This window comes from Bos indicus x Bos taurus, chromosome 3 (genome assembly GCF_003369695.1).
Source record: "Bos indicus x Bos taurus breed Angus x Brahman F1 hybrid chromosome 3, Bos_hybrid_MaternalHap_v2.0, whole genome shotgun sequence".
Taxonomy (NCBI): domain Eukaryota; kingdom Metazoa; phylum Chordata; class Mammalia; order Artiodactyla; family Bovidae; genus Bos; species Bos indicus x Bos taurus.
Genome location: NC_040078.1, coordinates 74,420,639 through 74,442,318, shown reverse-complemented (window position 1 = coordinate 74,442,318; position 21,680 = coordinate 74,420,639). Strand labels below are relative to the sequence as shown.

Here is a 21,680-nt window from a genome sequence, read left to right as displayed (position 1 = left end):
AATGCATATATATGGAATTTGAGACATTACTTTGCCAACAAAGGTTCGTCTAGTGAAGGCTATGGTTTTTCCTGTGGTCATGTATGGATGTGAGAGTTGGACTGTGAAGAAAGCTGAGCACCGAAGAATTGATGCTTTTGAACTGTGGTGTTGGACAAGACTCTTGAGAGTCCCTTGGACTGCAAGGAGATCCAACCAGTCCATTCTGAAGGAGATCAGCCCTGAGATTTCTTTGGAAGGAATGATGCTAAAGCTGAAACTCCAGTACTTTGGCCACCTCATGCGAAGAGTTGACTCATTGGGAAAGACTCTGATGCTGGGAGGGATTGGGGGCAGGAGGAGAAGGGGACGACAGAGGATGAGATGGCTGGATGGCATCACTGACTCGATGGACGTGAGTCTCAGTGAACTCTGGGAGTTGGTAATGGACAGGGAGGCCTGGCGTGCTGCGATTCATGGGGTCGCAAAGAGTCGGACACGACTGAGTGACTGATCTGATCTGATCTGATCACAGCTTTCTCAACCATTCATCTGCTGATGGACATCTAGTTGCTTCCATGTCCTGGCTATTGTAAACTGTGCTGCAATGAGCATTGGGGTACATGTGTCTTTCAATTCTGGTTTTCTTGGTGTGTATGCCCAGTAGTGGGACTGCTGGGTCGTATGGCAGTTCTATTTCCAGTTTTTTAAGAAATCTCCACATTGTTCTCCATAGTTGCTGTACTAGTTTGCATTCCCAGCAGTGTTAGAGGGTTCCCTTTTCTCCACACGCTCTCCAGCATTTATTGTTTGTAGACTTTTAGGTAGCGGCTATTCTGGCCAGTGTGAGATGGTATCTCATTGTGGTTTTGGTTTGCATTTCTCTGATAATGAGTGATGTTGAGCATCTTTCCATGTGTTTGTTAGCCATCTGTATGTCTTCTTTGGAGAAATGTCTGTTTAGTTCTTTGGCCCATTTTTTGATTGGGTCATTTATTTTTCTGGTACTGAGCTTCATGAACTGCTCGTGTATTTTTGAGATTAATTCTTTATCAGTTGATTCATTTGCTATTATTTTCTCCCATTCTGAAGGCTGTTTTTTCACCTTGCTTATAGTTTCCTTCGTTGTGCAAAAGCGTTTAAGTTTAATTAGGTCCCATTTGTTTATTTTTGCTTTTACTTCCATTACTCTGGGAGGTAGGTCATAGAGGATCTTGCTGTGGTTTATGTCAGAGAGTGTTTTGCCTATGTTTTCCTCTAGGAGTTTTATAGTTTCTGGTGTTATGTTTAAATCTTTAATCCATCCTGAGTTTATTTTTGTGTATGGCATTAGAAAGTGTTCTAGTTTCATTCTCTTACAGGTGGTTGATCAATTTTTCCAGCACCACTTGTTAAAGAGATTGCCTTTTCTCCATTGTATATTCTTGCCTCCTTTGTCAAAGATAAGGTGTCCATAGGTGCACGGATTTAACTCTGGGCTTTCTATTTTGTTCCATGGATCTATTTCTGTCTTTGTGCCCATGCCATACAGTCTTGATGACTGTGGCTTTGTAGTAGAGCCTGAAGTCAGGCAGGTTGATTCCTCCAGTTCCATTCTTCTTTCTCAAGATTGCTTTGCCTATTTGAGGTTTTTTGCATTTCCATACAAATTGCGAAATTATTTGTTCTAGTTCTGTGAAAAATACCATTGGTAGCTTGATAGGGATTACATTAAATCTATAGATTGCTTTGGGTAGTATACTCATTTTCACTATATTGATTCTTCCAATCCATGAACAAGGTATATTTCTCCATCTATTTGTGTCATCTTTGATTTCTTTCATCAGTGTTTTATAGCTTTCTATATATAGGTCTTTTGTTTCTTTAGGTAGATTTTTTCCTAACTATTTTATTCTTTTCATCACAATGGTGAATGGAATTGTTTCCTTAATTTCTCTTTCTGTTTTCTCATTGTTAGTGCATAGGAATACAAGGGATTTCTGTGTATTAATTTTATATCTTGAAACTTTACTATATTCATTGATTAACTCTAGTAATTTTCTGGTGGTGTCTTTAGGGTTTTCTATGTAGAGGATCATGTCATCTGCAAACAGTGAGAGTTTTACTTCTTCTTTTCCAATCTGTATTCCTTTTTTTTCTTTTTCTGCTCTGATTGCTGTGGCCAAAACTTCCAAAACTATGTTGAATAGTAGTGGTGAGAGTGGGCACCCTTGTCTTGTTTCTGACTTTAGGGGAAATGCTTTCAGTTTTTCACCATTGAGGATAATGTTTGCTGTGGGTTTATTATATATGGCTTTCATTATGTTGAGCTATGTTCCTTCTACACCTGCCTTTTGGAGAGTTTTTATCATAAATGGGTGTTAAATTTTGTCAAAGGCTTTCTTTGCATCTATTGAGACGATCATATGGTTTTCATCTTTCAATTTGTTAATATGGTGTATCACATTGATTGATTTGCAAATATTGAAGAATCCTTGCATTCCTGGGATAAAGCCCACTTGGTTATGATGTATGGTTTTTTTTTAATATGCTGTTGGATATGTTTGCTAGAATTTTGTTGAGGATTTTTGCATCTCTGTCCATCAGTGATATTGGCCTGTACTTTTCTTTTTCTGTGGAATTTTTGTCTGGTTTTGGTATTAGGGTGCCCATCCTGTATATGTTAATACCACTGACTATGTCCTCGGCTCTGGGCTCATGCCATCTGCACTTGAGTCCCAGCTGCACCACAAATTACATTTATGAATTTATACAAGTTACTCAGTCTTCTCCTTTACTTAACAAACACTTGTCTAGCAATCACACTAAGCCTGGCACTGTTTGAGGCTTTTTAGAGTCAGTGCAAAAAGGTGAGCACCATTATCACTCCTGGTTTACAAATGAAGCAACTAGGTATACAGAAAAAGTAAATTTCCCCAGCATGAGAGTACAAAGCCAGTGAGAGCCAGAAATCAGGCCCAGGCACTTTGATTCCAGAGTCCATGCTTGTTACCACTACTCCGCTGACCAGGCTAAACTGTGGCAAATGATTTTGTCTCTTCATAGCAATGTGTATACATGCTAAGTCACTTCAGTCATGTCTGACTTTGTAACCCCATGGACTGCAGCCTGCCAGGCTCTTCTATCCATGGGATTCTCCAGGCAGGAATACTCGAGTGGTTTGCCATGCCTTCTTCCAAGGGATCTTCCCAACCCAGGGATTGAACCCGAATATCCTATGCCTCCTGCTTTGTAGGTGGATTCTTTACCACTGAGCCACTGGGGAAGTCCTCTCCATGGCCATGGTGAGGTTTAATTCAGATAATCCACACAAAACCATTGAATAATCGCAGGCATGGACTCACAGTCAGTCTGTGGGTGTTGAAAGTAGTCTGCTGCTGTAAAACTTGTGCATCTGGTGGGCCCTGAGCATTTGTGAATTTTCCCCAACAGTCCACCCTCCTGGCACAGTCTGCATATCTGGACTTCTGCTGCAGTTTTGTTGTTTGACATTCTTCTTTCCCATGGGACTGGGGCCCAGATCTGACCCCTGGCTCATTTGGCTGAGGTCCTGACTGTTTTTGTTCCCAGAATCAGGTGGAACTCATAATCAGGTGCTCACAGCTCTTATGTTTCATGACCTGCTACACTTTACTTTCCCTTGTTGATTTGTCCCTGCATGTCCTTGGGCAGGTTTATGTCATTCCAGGGATAACTATGTAAGAAGGTCTTTGGTGACCTGAAATAGCATGGTAAATTAGAACAGCAATAAATTTGAGAGATCCAGACCTGTGTTTAAATCTTAGCCTTAGCGACATGTTATTGGGAAGTCAGTTATCTGCTGTATGACTTAAGTTTCCTCACTGGTAAAATAGGTATATGAGCTTTTAGGGTGATCATTAGAATTAAAGTTGATATCCTATGTGGATATGTCTAGCACCATGTTTAAGCTAAAGTAGATGCTCAACAAATTTACTTTCTATCACCTTCCAAAAGTAAAGAGGGGCTCCATATATCTAGAAAAATAACCCAAGTTCACTTTTGCATCAGACAACACACAAGCTCAGGTTCTCACACTACTGTGGACTGAGATTCAGGTGACATTGCTGGAACTCACCAAACCTGATGGAATCATGCATGGCTTCATCAGTGTTGAGTACTTGCAGCTCAAATAAGCAGCATGATATCATTTAGAAGGAGTTGCATTCCATACACTTTTGTTCATTAATCTATGTGTATTTGTTTTAAAAATGTTTACTTTTACATGCTATAGTTTGTCTTGTTTTTGTAGGATGCAGGATTGTTTGTGCTTGGGAATCCTAAGAAACAAAATATGTTTTTAAACGTCCATAGTAATTAAAACATACGCTGAGTACCAGAGAACACAATCATGGGTTTCATCACTGCTGAAGACATAATGTAATGGAACAGTAAAACTTCCTGTAATGCTTAAGAAAGAGCCTAATCACAATTCACTGCTTGGAGGACCAAGTAACCGCTGTCACATATAACCAACAATCCCTGCAACACTGAACATGAATTTTTGAGCTTTATATGTTGGCTTTAACCTGAAAGTGAAAAGTGAAAGTGAAGTTGCTCAGTCGTGTCCGACTCCTAGCGACCTCGTGGACTGCAGCCTACCAGTCTCCTCCATTCATGGGATTTTCCAGGTAAGAGTACTGGAGTGGGGTGCCATTGCCTTCTCTGTTAACCTGAAAATAGCTGCCTGCTCATTTACACTCATTTTTGTGATATTTAAAGAAGAGAGACATAATCTAATCACTGAGACTGGAGACTGGCACAGTTCCATTTGCAGTTAGTTTAGCAAGTGTGTCTGATTATTCTTTTATGTACTTCATTTTTTGAACAAGATATTTTTTAATTATATAGAAACAGATGAGCATACTGTTTCTGAAATAGGCCTTGCATGAACAAAGAAAGAAAAATGATCAGCAGCATTTAATTTGAATTGTAAGTAATTTCTCAAGTTGTTCCACATTCTTGGCTTAATCAAGATTATGCATTCTTGGTTCAAGTGCCAGAAAACTAGGGTGAATATTCTGATCTTGGGAATGGGATTTGTGAGATTTTTGTGAATAGTTAAGTATATGTTCAGGATGGTATATCAACTACAGTTATGTTATAAAATCTAAGTTTTTTCTCCATTTTCTTACCAGTCTGAAACACGTATATTAGATTCAATTCTCCTCTTGAGTAAAAATGTCTTGTATGTTTGTCACAAAGTAAAGACATTTCCTGTAGGGACCTTTTCCCCTGGTCTCTCTACCTCAAAGATGGAGACAGGAAGACCAGGGAAAGCCAATGAAGAAGCAGTGTGGATGAGATGCCAGCTCATGATTTATATCCACTCAAATATATTAGTACTAGTATATTTCAACATAGGAAGTATCTTCAGTGGGGGTATTACAGTGCTCTGCATTCTTTGCTATAATTCAACTTCATTTTTAAATGCTGCTAACCAGATAGAGGTTCAGTTCAGTTCAGTTGCTCAGTCATATCAGATTCTTTGTGACCCCATAAATTGCAGCAAGCCAGGCCTCGCTGTCCATCACCAACTCCCGGAGTTTACCCAAACTCATGTCCATCAAGTCGGAGATGCCATCCAGCCATCTCATCTCTGTCATCCCCTTCTCCTCCTGCCCCAAATCCCTCCCAGCATCAGAGTCTTTTCCAATGAGTCAACTCTTTGCATGAGGTGGCCAAAGTATTGGAGTTTCAGCTTTAGCATCAGTCCTTCCAGTGAACACCCAGGACTGATCTCCTTTAGAAAGGACTCGTTGGAAGACTCTCAAGAGTCTTCTCCAACACCACAGTTCAAAAGCATCAATACTTCAGCGCTCAGCCTTCTTCACAGTCCAACTCTCACAACCATACATGACCACTGGAAAAACCATAGCCTTGACTAGACGGACCTTTGTTGGCAAAGTAATGTCTCTGCTTTTGAATATGCTATCTCGGTTGGTCATAACTTTCCTCCCAAGGAGTAAGCGTCTTTTAATTTCATGGCTACAATCACCATCTGGAGTGATTTTGGAGCCCAAAAAAATACAGTCTGATACTGTTTCCACTGTTTCCCATCTATTTGCCATGAAGTGATAGGACCAGATGCCATGATCTTAGTTTTCTGAATGTTGAGCTTTAGGCCAACTTTTTCACTCTTCTCTTTCACTTTGATCAAGAGGCTTTTTAGTTCCTCTTCACTTTCTGCCATAAGGGTGCTGTCATCTGCATATCTGGGGTTATTGATATTTATCCCGGCAATCTTGATTCCAGCTTGTGTTTCTTCCAGTCCAGCGTTTCTCATGATGTACTCTGCATACAAGTTAAATAAGCAGGGTGACAATATACAGCCTTGGCGTACTCCTTTTCCTATTTGGAACCAGTCTGTTGTTCCATGTCCAGTTCTAACTGTTGCTTCCTGACCTGCATACAGATTTCTCAAGAGGCAGGTCAGGTGGTCTGATATTCCCATCTCTTTCAGAATTTTCCACAGTTTATTGTGATCCACACAGTCAAAGGCTTTGGCATAGTCAATAAAGCAGAAATAGATGTTTTTCTGGAACTCTCTTGCTTTTTCAATGATCCAGTGGATGTTGGCAATTGGATCTCTGGTTCCTCTGCCTTTGCTAAAACCAGCTTGAACATCTGGAAGTTCATGGTTCACGTGTTGCTGAAGCTGGGCTTGGAGAATTTTGAGCATTCCTTTACTAGTGTGTGAGATGAGTGCAATTGTGCAATAGTTTGAGCATTCTTTGGCATTGCCTTTCTTTGGGATTGGAATGAAAACTGTCCTTTTCCAGTCCTGTGGCCACTTCTGAGTTTTCCAAATTTGCTGGCATATTCAGTGTAGCACTTTCATAGCATCATCTTCCAGGATAAAGGTTAGGTGTTAATTAAAGGATGTTCAAGAGCTAGATGGGAGCTGAGCTACTGCTGACAATTCTCCTCTTGTTGTGGATAATTCTCCTTCAAAAATGTTTCCTCCATTGAAAACTGTCATAAAAAAAAGATAAATTAGACTGTTTCTCAAAGGCTCTGCCAGTATTAATATGTGTTGGTAGAGTTAAATTTTGGAATAGTTCAATTCAGTTCAGTCACTCAGTCGTGTCTGACTCTTTGCAACCACATGGACTGCAGCATGTCAGGATTCTCTGTCCATCACCAACTTCTGGAGTTTACTCAAACTCAGGTCCATTGAGTCGGTGATGCCACCCAACCATCTTGTCCTCTGTCGTCCCCTTCTCCTCCCACCTTAATCTTTCCCAGCAGCAGGATCTTTTCTGATCAGTCAGTTCTTCGCATCAGGTGACCAAAGTATTGGAGTTTCAGCTTCAGCATCAATCCTTCCAATGAATATTCAGGACTGATTTCCTTTATGATTGACTGGTTGGATCTCCTTGCAGTACAAGGAACTCTCAACAGTCTTCTCCAACAATCACAGTTCAAAAGCATCAGTTCTTCTGCGCTCAGCTTTCTTTGTAATCCAACTCTCACATCCATATGAAACTACTGGAAAAACCATAGCTTTGACTAGATGAAACTTTGTCGTCAAAGTAACATCTCTTCTTTTTAATATGCTAAGTTGGTCATAGCTTTTCTTCCAAGAAGCAAGTATCTTTTAATTTCATGGCTGAAGTCACCATCTGAAGTGATTTTGGAGCCCAAGAAAATGAAGTCTGTCACTGTTTTCTTTGCTTCCCAATCTATTTGCCGTGAAGTGATGGGACTGGATGCCATGATCTTAGTTTTCTGAATGTTGAGTTTTAAGTCAACTTTTCCACTCTCCTCTTTCACTTTCATCAAGAGGCTCTTTAGATCCTCTTCACTTTCTGCCATAAGGGTGGTGTCATTTGTATATCTGAGGTTTTTGATATTTCTCCTGCAATCTTGATTCCAGCTTGTTTTTCCTCCAGACTGGCATTTCACATGATGTACTCTGCATGTAAGTTAAATAAGCAGGGCGACAATAGTACTCTTTTCTCAATTTGGAACCAGTCTGTTGTTCCATGTCCAGTTCTAACCTTTGCTTCTTGACCTGCATACAGATTTTTCAGGAGGCAGGTAAGGTGATCTGGTTATTCCCATCTTTTTCATAATTTTCCAGTTTGTTGTGATCCACACAGTCAAAGGCTTTGGCATAGTCAATAAAGCAGAAGTAGATGTTTTCCTGGAATTCTCTTGCTTTTTCAATGATCCAGTGGATATTGGCAATTTGATCTCTGGTTCTTCTGCCTTTTCTAAATCCAGCTTGAACATCTGGAAGTTCACGGTTCACATATTGCTGAAGCCTGGCTTGGAGAATTTTGAGCATTTTTTTTCTAGCATGTGAGATGAGTGCAATTGTGTGGCAATTTGAACATTCTTTGGCATTGCTTTTCTTTGGGAATGGAATGAAAAGTGACTTTTTCCAGTCCTGTGGCCACTGCTGAGTTTTCCAAATTTGCTGGCATGTTGAGTACAGCACCTTCACAGCATCGTCTTTTAGGATTTGAAATAGCTCAACTTGAATTACGTCTCCATTAGCTTTGTTCGTAGCGATGCTTCCTAAGGCCCACTTGACTTCACATTCCAGGATGTCTGGCTTTAGGTGAGTGATCACGCCATCGTGATTAACTGGGTCATGAGGATCTTTTTTGTATAGTTTGTCTATGTATTCTTGCCACCTCTTCTTAATATCTTCTGTTTCTGTTAGGTCCATACCATTTCTCTCCTTTTTTGTGCCTATCTTTGTATGAAATGTTCCCTTGGTATCTCTGATTTTCTTGGAGAGATCTCTAGTCTTTTCCATTCTATTGTTTTCCTCTATTTCCTTGCATTGATCACTGAGGACAGTTTTCTTATCTCTCCTTGCTATTCTTTGGAGCTCTGCATTCATTTGGGTATATCTTTTCTTTTCTCCTTTGCCTTTAGCTTCTCTTCTTTTCACAGCTATTTGTAAGACCTCCTCAGAGAACTGTTTTGCATTTTTGCCTTTCTTTTTCTTGGGAATGGTCTTGATCCCTGTCTCCTGTACAATGTCATGAACCTCCGTCCATAGTTCATCAGGCACTCTGTCTATCAGATCTATCCCTTGAATATGTTTGTCACTTTCAGTTTGTATAATCATAAGGGATTTGATTTAGTTCATACCTGAATGGTCTGGTGGTTTCCCCTAGTGGCTTCAATTTAAGTCCGAATTTGGCAATAGGGAGTTCATGATCTGAATAGATTCAGATATACTGTATGCCTTATTCACAGAGCTCCATGTATCTCCTCATAAGTGGGGTAAAGGATTTGAGAGAAAAGTTTTAGTGATGAGGAGGGAGTCACACACACACACACACACACACACACATATGTGGACATGCATGGACATGCCTACAGACAAAGATACAAAAGGTTTGTTTCTATACAATTGACTTGGAATAGTTTAAGTCCCTAGAGTTAAGATCCCTTCCCTTAAGAAGTTAAGTATTTTATCATTGTCTATGTGCAAAATACAGTTCAACTTTCTCCCTAAGTCCTATATTGCTTTCTGGTATTGAATGATGTGAATAGTCAAGCAACATTAAATTAACCCCACTTCTCTAAATTGTCCAAAGAGTCCAAGGGACCTCCTCTTCTGGTGTCCCACAACACCAGAGTACACTTGAGAGACTGAGTGGGAAGAGAACATTCCAGACAAAAGGAATGGCATGTTTAAAATTGCAGTCAAGAAATGTAAAGTAGTTCAGAAGAGTACATTCCAAGGGAGAGAAGGATGATGAATTTAGACAAATGGTAAAGGTCATGATGGATTTTGTAAGCATTGTGAAAGAGTTTGGAAAGCAGTGATATGCATCATTAATCGAAAAGAGGAAAATGTCAGGAACATCTGTACTGAGATTTAGCTTGCTAAAGAGTTGCTGCGTGGTCCCTGACATATTCCAGTTGGGGCTGCTTGCATTTTGGTCAGGTTGTCATACGTTAAGAAAAGCACATACCACAGACAAGTGATGCTTTGGGTACTCCAGAGCAATGCTGATCAATACAGCTTTCTGTACCTTTTAGACATAATACCTGGTAATAAATTCTAGCTGTTTGCAGATTTTCAGTTCACAAATCCATTGAAAACTTAAAATGAGGCTAGTGCAATCAGGAGTGTAATTTCAATGAAGGAAAAATAGATACAGGCTCATTCTGGATTAAATGCTAGGAAATATGGACTTAATTCCAAAATCCTTTCTGCAAATTCAGAGCAATATTAAGAACATGGCCAATGTCAGTGACTGCAGGACACACCAAATCTGAAGAGTGAATGTTTCATGGTTCAGAGGCAGATTCCAGCAGAAACTGGCAAAAGTTAAGAAGCACAGACAGCTTGTAGTAAGTCAGGAACATTCTTCTAGGCCTGATTAATTGAAGCAGAGTTGTTTTAGAAACACAAGGTGCAGTCCCCATGGGTTGACCTTCATGGATCTTAAAGGAGAAACAGACTGATGTAAACATTTTATTGCTTAGGAAGTGATTAACCAAGAAGAAAACAAAGTAAAAGACACCTGAGGGTCTTTCTTCTTGTGCCTCTAGAATTGTTGGCTGTCCACTGGTAAATATTTCCCACTTCAAAATAGATACCATTTATAAATGAATATCAGTTTAGAACCATGCAGGGTTTCTTGCAAATAAACACTTGTGTCTCTGCCTGCAGAACTCAACTCTAAAATAATTCAGGCAACTGATCAAGAAGAATTGAGATGGGCCTGTAGGACTAATTCCTTCATTTCACTGAGTCATAAGTTCCTAAAAAGTAAACGGAGGGAGTGAGTTGGTCCATCTTTGAGAGAGAAAAAGGAGCATGCTTCATTAGCAAATCAGTGCTTTCAGACAAAATCAGACTGAAAACATAAAATAAAGCCAAAGATGCAAGAAATGTATTTTGGTTTTTAGATTTTTTTTTGATGTGGGTTACTTTTTAAAAAGTCTTTATTTACTTTGTTAAATATTGCTTCTTACAATTTGTTACAATCTGTTTTTTTGGCTATGAGGCACGTGGGATCTTAGTTCTCCAACCAGGGATTGAACCAGCACCCCATGCATTGAAAGGCAAAGTCTTAACCACTGGACCTCCAGGGAAGTCCCAAGAGATGTATTTTAGAATGAAATTCTGTCCCACAGGGAACTGAACTGATGTAAATTTCATAATTATGCCTCACCTTTCAGATATAATATCTGATAATAAATTCTAGCACGTCATGCTGGTCTTTAAATTTACTCTTTTCCTTTATAAATACATTAATCATTTTACTTTCAATGTGTTCATAAAATCTAAATGTTAACTATCCATTACATGCTTAATTATTTTCACCTTTGTCTTAATTGTATTCTTACCCTGAATTTTTAATCACTACTTTATGCATATTTATATTTTCATTTCTAATCAGTTTTAAATAAGAGAAAAATGGCAATAAAAATTCAAATAATTTTGTGATACCACTGCTCAAGACAAATTGAGAGATACTATAGCACCTATAGGAAGAGATAGTAAGAAATATATGTTTGCTAGCTAATTACTAATCTACCAGTTTGGTATAGAAGTCATAGAAGGGTGTCAGTGCATAATTCACAAAAACAACAGATGTGTTTAAAGACAAATGTATTAAAGCCAAGAGTAATCTCATCTGTTCTCTGTACTTCAGTATCATTAGCATTTAGTTAGAGTTCTAGGACATTCATAGGTGATGGGGAGACATGCCAGCGTCCCTTCAGCAGGGATACATATAGGTTAGAAGAGGTGAAGATTGATTGGGTAACACTGAGGGGTGGGAGGCTCCTGATAGCTCAGTTGGTAAATAATCTGCCTGCAATGCAGGAGACTCCAGTTCGATTCCTGGATTGGGAAGATCCTCTGGAGAAGGGATAAGCTACCCACTGCAGTATTCTCATGCTTCCCTTGTGCCTCAGCTGGTAAAGAATCCACCTGCAATGTGGGAGACCTGGATTCAATTCGTGGGTTGGGAAGATCCCCTGGAGAAAGGAAAGGCTGCCCACTCCAGTATTCAGGCCTGGAGAATTCCATTGGGATCGCAGAGTTGGACACAACTGAGTGACTTTCACACTCACATGGTAAAGAAAAAGGAAGGAATACCATATCTACTGAGCACCACCTAGGTGCTTAAGGATGAACTTTATCTCACTCTTCACAACAACCCCTTCTTTCCCTATATGTATATTTCTTTTGATACCTACAGTGTGGTAGGCATTACACTTGGCAGCGACAAGGCTGAACAAAAATAAGCCAGTCTCTGCACTGGTGAAAGTTACATTTCAGTACAGAAAACAAGGAAGTAAACAAACAAAAACAAAGACAAGTTAGGATCAGCACCATGAATGATACGAATGAGCAGAAATAGCAAATAATAAGAGGAAACAACAAAAGATAGAAAGATCAAGAAAGACTGCTTTAAGAAAGGATTTTATTGTTAATCAAAGGAATAAATAGAGCTGTCAATGTAGGAAATAGAAAAAAAAAAAAAGAGTGGGACAGCAGAAAGAGGTGGGTAGCATGTGCAAAGGCCCTGGAATAAGAAAGATCTTACTACTGAGTTGGAGGCAAGAGGAGAAATAGAAAAATCATTAGGAGGTTATCGGTGGCAATCCAGCTGAGAGATATTTCTCCTACATTAAGAGTATTAAAGATGGAAGGAAGTAGACAGTTTCAAGATGTATTTTAGAGGTAGAGATATATTTTGTGTTAGTACTTGCTACATTTATTTATTAATATCCCCCACACAACAGATGATAAAATAGCCTTAAAGAATAGGAAATCAAACTCTTACAGCAATTTCAGGATGAAGTTAAATACATTGCCTTCTCTAAAACCCTTTCCACTGCATCTCACTTTTCACTTTGTTACTGCAGGGTCAATGTAGGTTTTATAGAGTCCTGAGAGCAGAAGACTTTGCTAGTCAAATGATTTTGAATTAGACTATGCTTTGATAACCTGGACAGTTTACAGATTTCCAGTTCACAAATCCATAACTTCATTTCATCTGAAAGGGGCATCAAATTCCACCAGCACAAAATGTTAAAATACCCATATTTCTTCCAGATCTGTAGCAATTCTGAATCATATACTGTTCTTACCATAAGTCTAAATTGGGTAATTTGAGTGATCAACCTGTTTTTTCAACTTAGCTAAAAATACACATCTCTGCCTGTATTTAAAATGACTGGTTGCTGATATCTCCCGCTTCACCAAGTCAACACATTGATAAGGCTTGAAACCCAATCAGGCTTGGGTTCAAAAGCTAAACTCAAAAGGACCTTGCTCTTAATAAACTCAGTACTTCAGCAGTTTTTTTATTTTTTTCATTTTTATTCTATATTTACTGAGATTTTGCTCACCGGTACTTTCATCTCTTCGTTTTTGGTATATAATAGGCTTGTATTTCTTCACCCTCTTGGGTTGACTTGGCATACTCCTTGCTCTGGAAGTAGTTAGGAGCCACTATCCAATTCTCCCCTCTCCCACTGCAGGGTCTGGTGATGTTTGAAGCCTTTGTTAGCCCAGGTGTCTGAGCAGGAGGACCTGCAGCCAAGTCTCCCCGCCTGACCCTCAGCAGACATGTGGTATGAGGTCAAAAGAACTTGATTTTTTAAAGACACTAAGATTTACAGGTTTATTGTTGTTGTTGCTGCTGCTACACAACCTCATCTCCTTGACATAAGTTCCTCCATGTTCTTGACGTAAAGGAAAATACAAAATTCCAAATCAGAGAAGCATGACAGATGGTAGAGTTGGCAGAAAATGAGAAGGTTTGGGTTGAAATGGACGTGGTTTTAATCCAGTCTCTCTACCTTACTCACTCTTTGAGCCTTCTTTTACTCAGCTATTAAAGAGAGATAGTAGCATAGTTGTTCTATGACAATTTAACATGTCAAGTGCCTATAAGGATGTCAAACCATAGATGATATTCAATATAAATAGCTGTTTTGTGAGGGATAGGGCTTTCCTAGTGGCTCAGATGGTAAAGAATCCACCTGCAATGTGGGAGACCTGGGTTCAATCCCTGGGTTGGGAAGATCCCCTGGAAGAAGGCATGGCAACTCACTCCAGTATTCTTGCCTGGAGAATCTCCATGGACAGAAGAGCCTGGTGGGCTACAGTCCATGGTGTCGGACACGACTGAACGACTAAGCACAGCACAATGGTAAATTGACTCGCAGTCAGAAAGGAAATATCTACGCAGGTAAGACTGAATCTGAAGGGGATGCAAAAATTAGGGGTTGGGGGGAATTGTCACTTACCCCTTCACTTCCCCTTTTTTCTCCCCCATGCAAACTTCTCTCTAGTCATGAGTATGCCCTTCCCTCTTCTCTGTGTAACTTAATGCTTTCTTTGCCTTCTTCCAACCCCTCCACTACAAACTGCTCCCAGAAAAGTCTGTATCACTCGTTAAACCATGCATTAAAATAGCTGCATTTTAATAGGAAATAAGTTGAGTTAATGGACCTAAGCTCTAACATGGTATTCATCTCGTGGCATTCAGGTGAAGGGAAGTGGGGTACCTTTCACCCAAACCCAGTATGTCAAAGAGGATTCCTCAGGCTTGTTAGATCCACTAAGCTGGGTAGGTCTCCTCTGTAGTCTTTAAAGAAGATTTTGATAAGGCTTCCATTTATGAGACTGTCCAGAATCTGCTGGGAAATTACCATGATAGTTTGGCAGAATCTCCCACAGGCTCAGAAGTAGGGACTGGCAGTATTAGGGCTGTGCGTTTGTGTGCCTGCATGACTTGAAAATGTACAATGCCTTTATGTGTTATCTCCACATTAAGGCTCAGTGCAATCCTGAAAAAAGGCATTAAGATTATCATGGCAGATGATAGAACTAAAGTGTAAAGCTTTTAAATCATTTACCAAATTCACATAGATGGGAAGCAAAAGAATATATATCCAAAACCATTAGCTCTGATTTCAAGTGTGATATACTTTCTCCTTTTCACTATCATAGTTTTTTTTCCTGTCTGGGAGGAACAAATTTGATAACATTTCTTGACTTTAATAGCACAGCATCATGAAATGCAGGTATCTCTCACTAGTCAGAGAAGGAAATGGCAATCCACTCCAGCACTCTTGCCTGGAAAATCCCATGGACGGAGGAGCCTGATAGGCTACAGTCCATGGGGTCGCAAAGAGTCGGACACGACTGAGCAACTTCACTTTCACTTCACTCACTAGTCATATAATTGGGAATGTGAAATTATGCTTTCTACATTTATAAAATAACTGAAAAACAGAAAGAAGACACATGAGGGTTAAAAAAAACTATAAATATGCTCTAGAAAATAAAGTTAAGGTGATGTATCCTGTATGGCCATGTATTCTGGCTAAGAATAATACTTATGGTTTCAGAGAAATCCATTTCTTCCTATGTGAATGAAAAGAGAAGGAAATGAAGAAAAATGTTAAATTTTTTAGTCCCATCATTTCTTTAAGAAACTATAGCTATTTCCTAGTGGCTAATAGGAGAAGGCGATGGCACCCCACTTCAGTATTCTTGCCTGGAAAATCCCATGGACGGAGGAGTCTGGTGGGCTTCAGTCCATGGGGTCGCAAAGAGTCAGACACGACTGAGCAACCTCAATTTCACTTTTCACTTTCATGCATTGGAGAAGGAAATGGCAACCCACTCCAGTGTTCTTGCCTGGAGAATCCCGGGGACGGGGGAGCCTGGTGGGCTGCCGTCTATGGGCTCGCACAGAGTCGGACATGACTGAAGCGACTTAGCAACAGAGCAGCAGTGGCTAATATAATTTATAATATTCTATCTCTTCTCAATTTTAAACACTGGAAACATCTTGGAAGATACAATGAAAACACAGGATTTGTAGCCAGACAAATCTGGATTTCAACACTGGTTTGATCATCTGAAGTTATAGATGTTGGGAAAGTAAGGTAATTAAGTCATAACGTGAGATGGGCCTAAAATGGAAGTTTTTCATCTCTAAAATGGAAGTTTGAATTAACAATCTCATAGAATGTTAGTATTACATGATATAGTGAATAGAAGGCATTTATATACTTGTAATTTTTAGAAAATGTTATTTTTGTTTTCTCTTTGTATCATATAGTTTCATATTATTCTCTGATTCCTATTCCCAAGAAACACATAGTCAAGATTTTATTAACTTAAGAAGTATTAGGTGGAAGGCAGGAAGGGAGGGAAGTAGGGAGGTAGTGAGAAAGGGAGGAAGGAGAGAAGGGAGGGAGCAAGGAAAGGAATGAAAGAAAAATCCCTAATAAGAAAAACAATTCAAAAATTATGTGGAGATACTTTTCTTTCTCTTAATGATCTGATACTGTTCTATCAGCAGAGATTGGAAGGCCCTGTGGAAAATTCTGAAAGAGGTGGGAATACCAGACCACCTGACCTGCCTCTTGAGAAATCTGTATGCAGGTCAGGAAGCAACAGTTAGAACTGGACATGGAACAACAGACTGGTTCCAAATAGGAAAAGGAGTACGTCAAGGCTGTATATTGTCACCCTGCTTATTTAACTTGTATGCAGAGTACATCATGAGAAACGCTGGGATGGAAGAAGCACAAGCTGGAATCAAGATTGCCAGGAGAAATATCAATAACCTCAGATATGCAGATGACACCACCCTTATGGCAGAAAGTGAAGAGGAACAAAAAGCCTCTTGATGAAAGTGAAAGAGAAGAGTGAAACAGTTGACTTAAAGCTCAACATTCAGAAAACTAAAATCATGGCATCCAGTCCAATCACTTCATGGCAAATAGATGGGGAAACAGTGGAAATAGTGTCAGACTTTATTTTGGGGGGCTCTAAAATCACTGCAGATGGTGATTGCAGCCATGACATTAAAAGATGTTTACTCCTTGGAAGGAAAGTTATGACCGACCTAGATAGCACATTAAAAAGCAGAGACATTACTTTGCCAACAAAGGTCCACCTAGTCAAGGCTATGGTTTTTCCAGTGGTCACGTATGGATGTGAGAGTTGGACTGTGAAGAAGGCTGAGTGTCAAAGAATTGACGCTTTGAACTGTGGCATTGGAGAAGACTCTTGAGAGTCCCTTGGACTACAAGGAGATCCAACCAGTCCATCCTAAAGGAAATCAGTCCTGGGTGTTCATTGGAAGGACTGATATTGAAGCTGAAACTCCAGTACTTTGGCCACCTCGTGTGAAGAGTTGACTCATTGGAAAAGACCCTGATGCTGGGAGGGATTGGGGGCAGGAGGAGAAGGGGATGACAGAGATGAGATGGCTGGATGGCATTTCCTACTTGATAGACATGAGTTTGGGTAAACTCCGGGAGTTGGTGATGGACAGGGAGGCCTGGCGTGCTGCTATTCATGGGGTCGCAAAGAGTCGGACACGACTGAGCGACTGAACTGAACTGAGAATTATTCTGTCCTTCACCTCTTTCCCCAGTAGAGACATAAGTGTTGTAAAACCTTTTAATAACACTTTTGATAATATCACTAGAAATTGGTCATTTGTTCCTAAAGAAGAAACTTCTGCTTGTAAACTTTTGCCATTTAATTTTTTTACTTATTCTTGGGTGAAATCGTTACAGAAATTCATTTCAGGAGCACTAATCTCATCATTATACCCAATTTTACATTTATCATCTTTTAGACAACTGACCAGACATCTAATGCAAGGCTATGAGACAGAGGAATTTTCCAGTACCCAGTCTAGGACTGGTCTTAGCTGAATTTTTGCTATTATGCCACTTCAGGTGGCTATTGCCACATTCACCTAACAGGAGAACCTCTACAGGTTTGGGTAATTATCTCCAGCATAAAGAGGGCTTAGTTGCTCGTACAGTTTCAGGGTGTGAAATGTGAAATTGTTAAGCACACAATGAGTGTTGTCAAATGAATCCTATCACACAGTCCCTCTATTTCCAACAATCAGTATATAGACAGATACCCTGCGTAATTACGGGCATTTATAATTAGGTTTTACTGAGGAACCATTTCAAGAAAATGATTTGTTCAGCTCTGTACCAGATTAGTAATAGCCGGGTGTTGGCAAAATCTCCCACCATGACTACGAAAACATAGCAAGAAGTGTTGATACAAAAAGAACTCTAGAAATATGCTGAAAGTTTCATTATTTTTCCGAAAACAATTGCATCACTTCCCAGAAACATAAGTACATATCTTTTCAACCACTGTTTTTTCTTCTTTTAAAACTATGTGGGCGTGTACATAAATACAATGATGAAATGAAAAAGTACTGCCAGTGGAGTATTACTGGCACAACTTTAAGTCAATGTAACCCATTAGATTAACACTGAACAATGTTCCATGTGATCATGAATAGCTTTCAGAGGTGTCCAGAGCACCCACATGACGTGGTGTAAACAATTGGCACTCAACCCAAGATGAGACTTCAATCAGCAGATAAAGCAGAAATACAACTGCTTGTCATGTTCTTTTGAATGTTTGTGTACAGGCATGAAATCATAAATAAAAATCCCCAAATAAGCAACCTGACTCAAGAAGGCAATCACTGGACATAACCTTACCTTCTGGGTTCATACCTGTTTGAATGCCCACGTATTCAAATGACTTTGTAAATCCTTAATTATCCTCTTTTAAATGAGTAACATCTGGTTTCCCTTCAGTCTTCAACATCTTGATGAGTTTATTGCTCTGATTTGGAAATTACCAGAGTAAAAATGTGACTATTTAAAGCAGTGAAACCAATCTGAGCTGGTAACATAAGTGCAAGAATTCTTACAACTTCCCACTCTTTCTGGAATAAATAGAGCAATTTGATTTTAAGTTGATCATTTAAAACCTGGTACAAACACAAAGTCTTTCCCACCACAGGTTTTATGACCTTTTTACTGTTTATTTATGGGGACAACTTTCAGATATTTCAGAATCAGAAATATGATCACTTTTGATTTGTCTTTCCTAATTGGAGCCAGGGCTGGCATGTGTCATTGAGATTTTTATTCCATTTCTAAACCCATTAAATTCCCAAAGCAACATCATTTAGGTCTTGTGATCTTGGACTTTAGATACAACTTCCTCCCTATATCAACCCACCATTCCGTTATGGTTGAACTGTTCCTCTTGCCCCAGTCAATCCATATGGTGAAGTCCTAAACCCTAGTGCCTCACAATGTGATATTATTTGAAAATAGGGTCATTTTCAGATGCCATTAGTTAAGATGAGGTCTTGCTGGAATAGAATGGGTCTCTAATCCAATAGGACTCATATTCTTATTTTTAAAAACAGAGAAATTTAGACATGAGACATACACACAAGGAGAATGCTATGTGGGGTGAAGTGTCTATAAGTCAAATGATGTCAAAGATTGCCAGCAAACCACCAGAAATTAGGAGCGTAGCATGGATCAGAATCTCCCTCACTGTCCATGGGGGAAACCAAGCCTTCCAACTCCTTGATGTTGGGCTTCCATCTTCCAAAACCATGAGAGAAATTCTAATGTTTAAGCTGCTCAGTCTGTGGTACTTTGGTATGGTAGCACTAGCAAACTAATACAACTTCTTCACTGTTGTGGTAGCAAATAGTTTCCTTGGTGATTCTCTTTTTATCTATGTTCTTACATGTTCAATGAGAATATTTGCACATTAGCAGTGTTCCTATTAGCCTTCAAAATAACGTGTTTTTTTTTTTTTTTGAAGACAAAATCTTTCAGCATTGTCTTGGCCTTCCAAAAGGTGAAAAGAGATGAGACTTAGAAGAGAGAATAAGACAGTTTGTTATCTGATTATACCTTTCTTAAAAAAAAAAATATAGCAACTGGCTGGTACATACTAACACTGAAAAACATTTTGATAAAAGTGTGAGCCTCAGTCATAAATGATTAGAGCCAAATGGGCAGTCAGCCAATGTTTTTATGGGGAAAGTTAAGCAACAGAAGGATTTCACATAGGAAAATAAATAATGAAGTATATTTGTGATCAGGAAAGAGAAGGGCATGACCCTGATCAATTGGGAAACCAAAAAGGAATCCACAAAATCAAACTGCTCTTTAGAAAATATGAAAGGAGTGATGTCAAGGGAAAAGCAGCAATCAGCACCAGGACTGAAGTCATGACTTACCTAGTCATAGGAGAATCTGGGTTAGGTGAGTTTCCTAAACTACATACACTCCCTACTTCCAGCTCTCTGGGCCACATTTGACATACAGAGTTCTCAAACTTTAGCACGCATGAGAATCACCCAGAGGGCTTCTAAAACACAGATTACTGGGCTCCAGGCTTGAGGTTTCTGATTCAGGGCCAGATGGGTCCATATAATTTGCATTTCTAATAAATTCCCTAATAACACTTATGTATTGGTCTGGGGATATACTCTGAGAAACACTAGATTTCATCAATGTTGTCACATGTGCCTAATGAGAAGAATCATCCAGAAGAAGTTTATTTTAAAAATACAAAATCCTAGGTCTCATGCTAGAATTTCAGACTCAACCTCCAGGGAAGGGACTGATATTTTTATTTTAATAAAATAAACTTAGAGTGGTTAGTATGATTGGGTAAGTTTGAGAAACATTGCACCAAATCTCCTTGAATTCCCTTTTAGGGTCTGTCATTTTCCCACATGGTACAAATGGGTAGGGTTTGAAATATGGCAGTAGTTGCAAGATAAATTAAGAGTAGCACAATCACTGGGTTCTGTAATCCTAATCTACTAGACCTATGGGCCAACCATCGAACTGCACTCCTGTTCATGAACAGGATTGCCCTGAGAGACAATCTTTATTAACACCAATCATACTCTGATAGCAGATGTGGAGGGTGACTAATGGGCCTAAGACCAGAATCAGGACAGAGGCTACTGGGGTAATTCAGATGGGAAATGATGGAGGCATAGATTTAAAACATGGTATTGATGATGAAAAGACAGAATTGAGAAATACTAGTAGAATTAACAGAACATGAAAGAAGGTTAGCTATATAAAAAGAAGGTTAATTCAATCTTTTTTTCCATTTTTTCAGCCTTATTAAACATATATTACCACATTTTCCCTACTCTCTCTTAATCTTCTTAGTTTTACACTTACTTAATTTTGCTTGAATATCTATTTCTATTCTTTACCAGCAGAAGCAGTAGTCTCTCTCACCACCACCACAACAATCAGCAAGTATTAATATTTATGGAGTATGCATTACTAAATCACACTTTGTCTAGTCTTGTAACAAATTTACATCCTTTTGTTTAAATCCTGCATTTCTATTGGTAGTCTACTTTTGGTTTAACTCTGTATTTTAAAGGGCACTGTGGCTTTTTAGTGTGGAATCTCTTCTGCCCTTCCTATGCCATAGTATTTTAGTGCTTATTACTTAATTCTCATGTTTTCTATGTATACCTGTATTTCAATTATAAGTTAACTAAACTGATAAAAACTATAATCAGCAGCCACTAACTTTCTTTCAGAAATCAACTAATGATGGTTATTCATTTACTACAGCTCTGGTATACTTATTTCAAAAAAGAGAACACTATACTTTGCTCAAAAAAAATCATAAAATGAAAATTTTCTACTGCCCTCATATGTGAAAATTATGTTCGTCTTATTCCACAAGCTATATACCTTCAGCAGCACTTTCATTTAATTCTAAGTGTGGTAAAATTCAGCTCCTATACCAAGGTAAGAAGTAACTTAGCTAACTAAAGGCAGGTTAGTTTTATATGTAGATTTCTATCTAGTTCATTTTTTTTTCT

The 21,680-nt window shown here is 39.1% G+C and overlaps 1 protein-coding gene across 1 annotated transcript in view; it reads right to left on the bottom strand.

Moving 5' to 3' along the window:
* PTGER3 (prostaglandin E receptor 3) overlaps positions 1–21,680 on the bottom strand; it is a 231,317-nt gene that overhangs the window by 107,017 nt on the left and 102,620 nt on the right. The window lies entirely within an intron of this gene.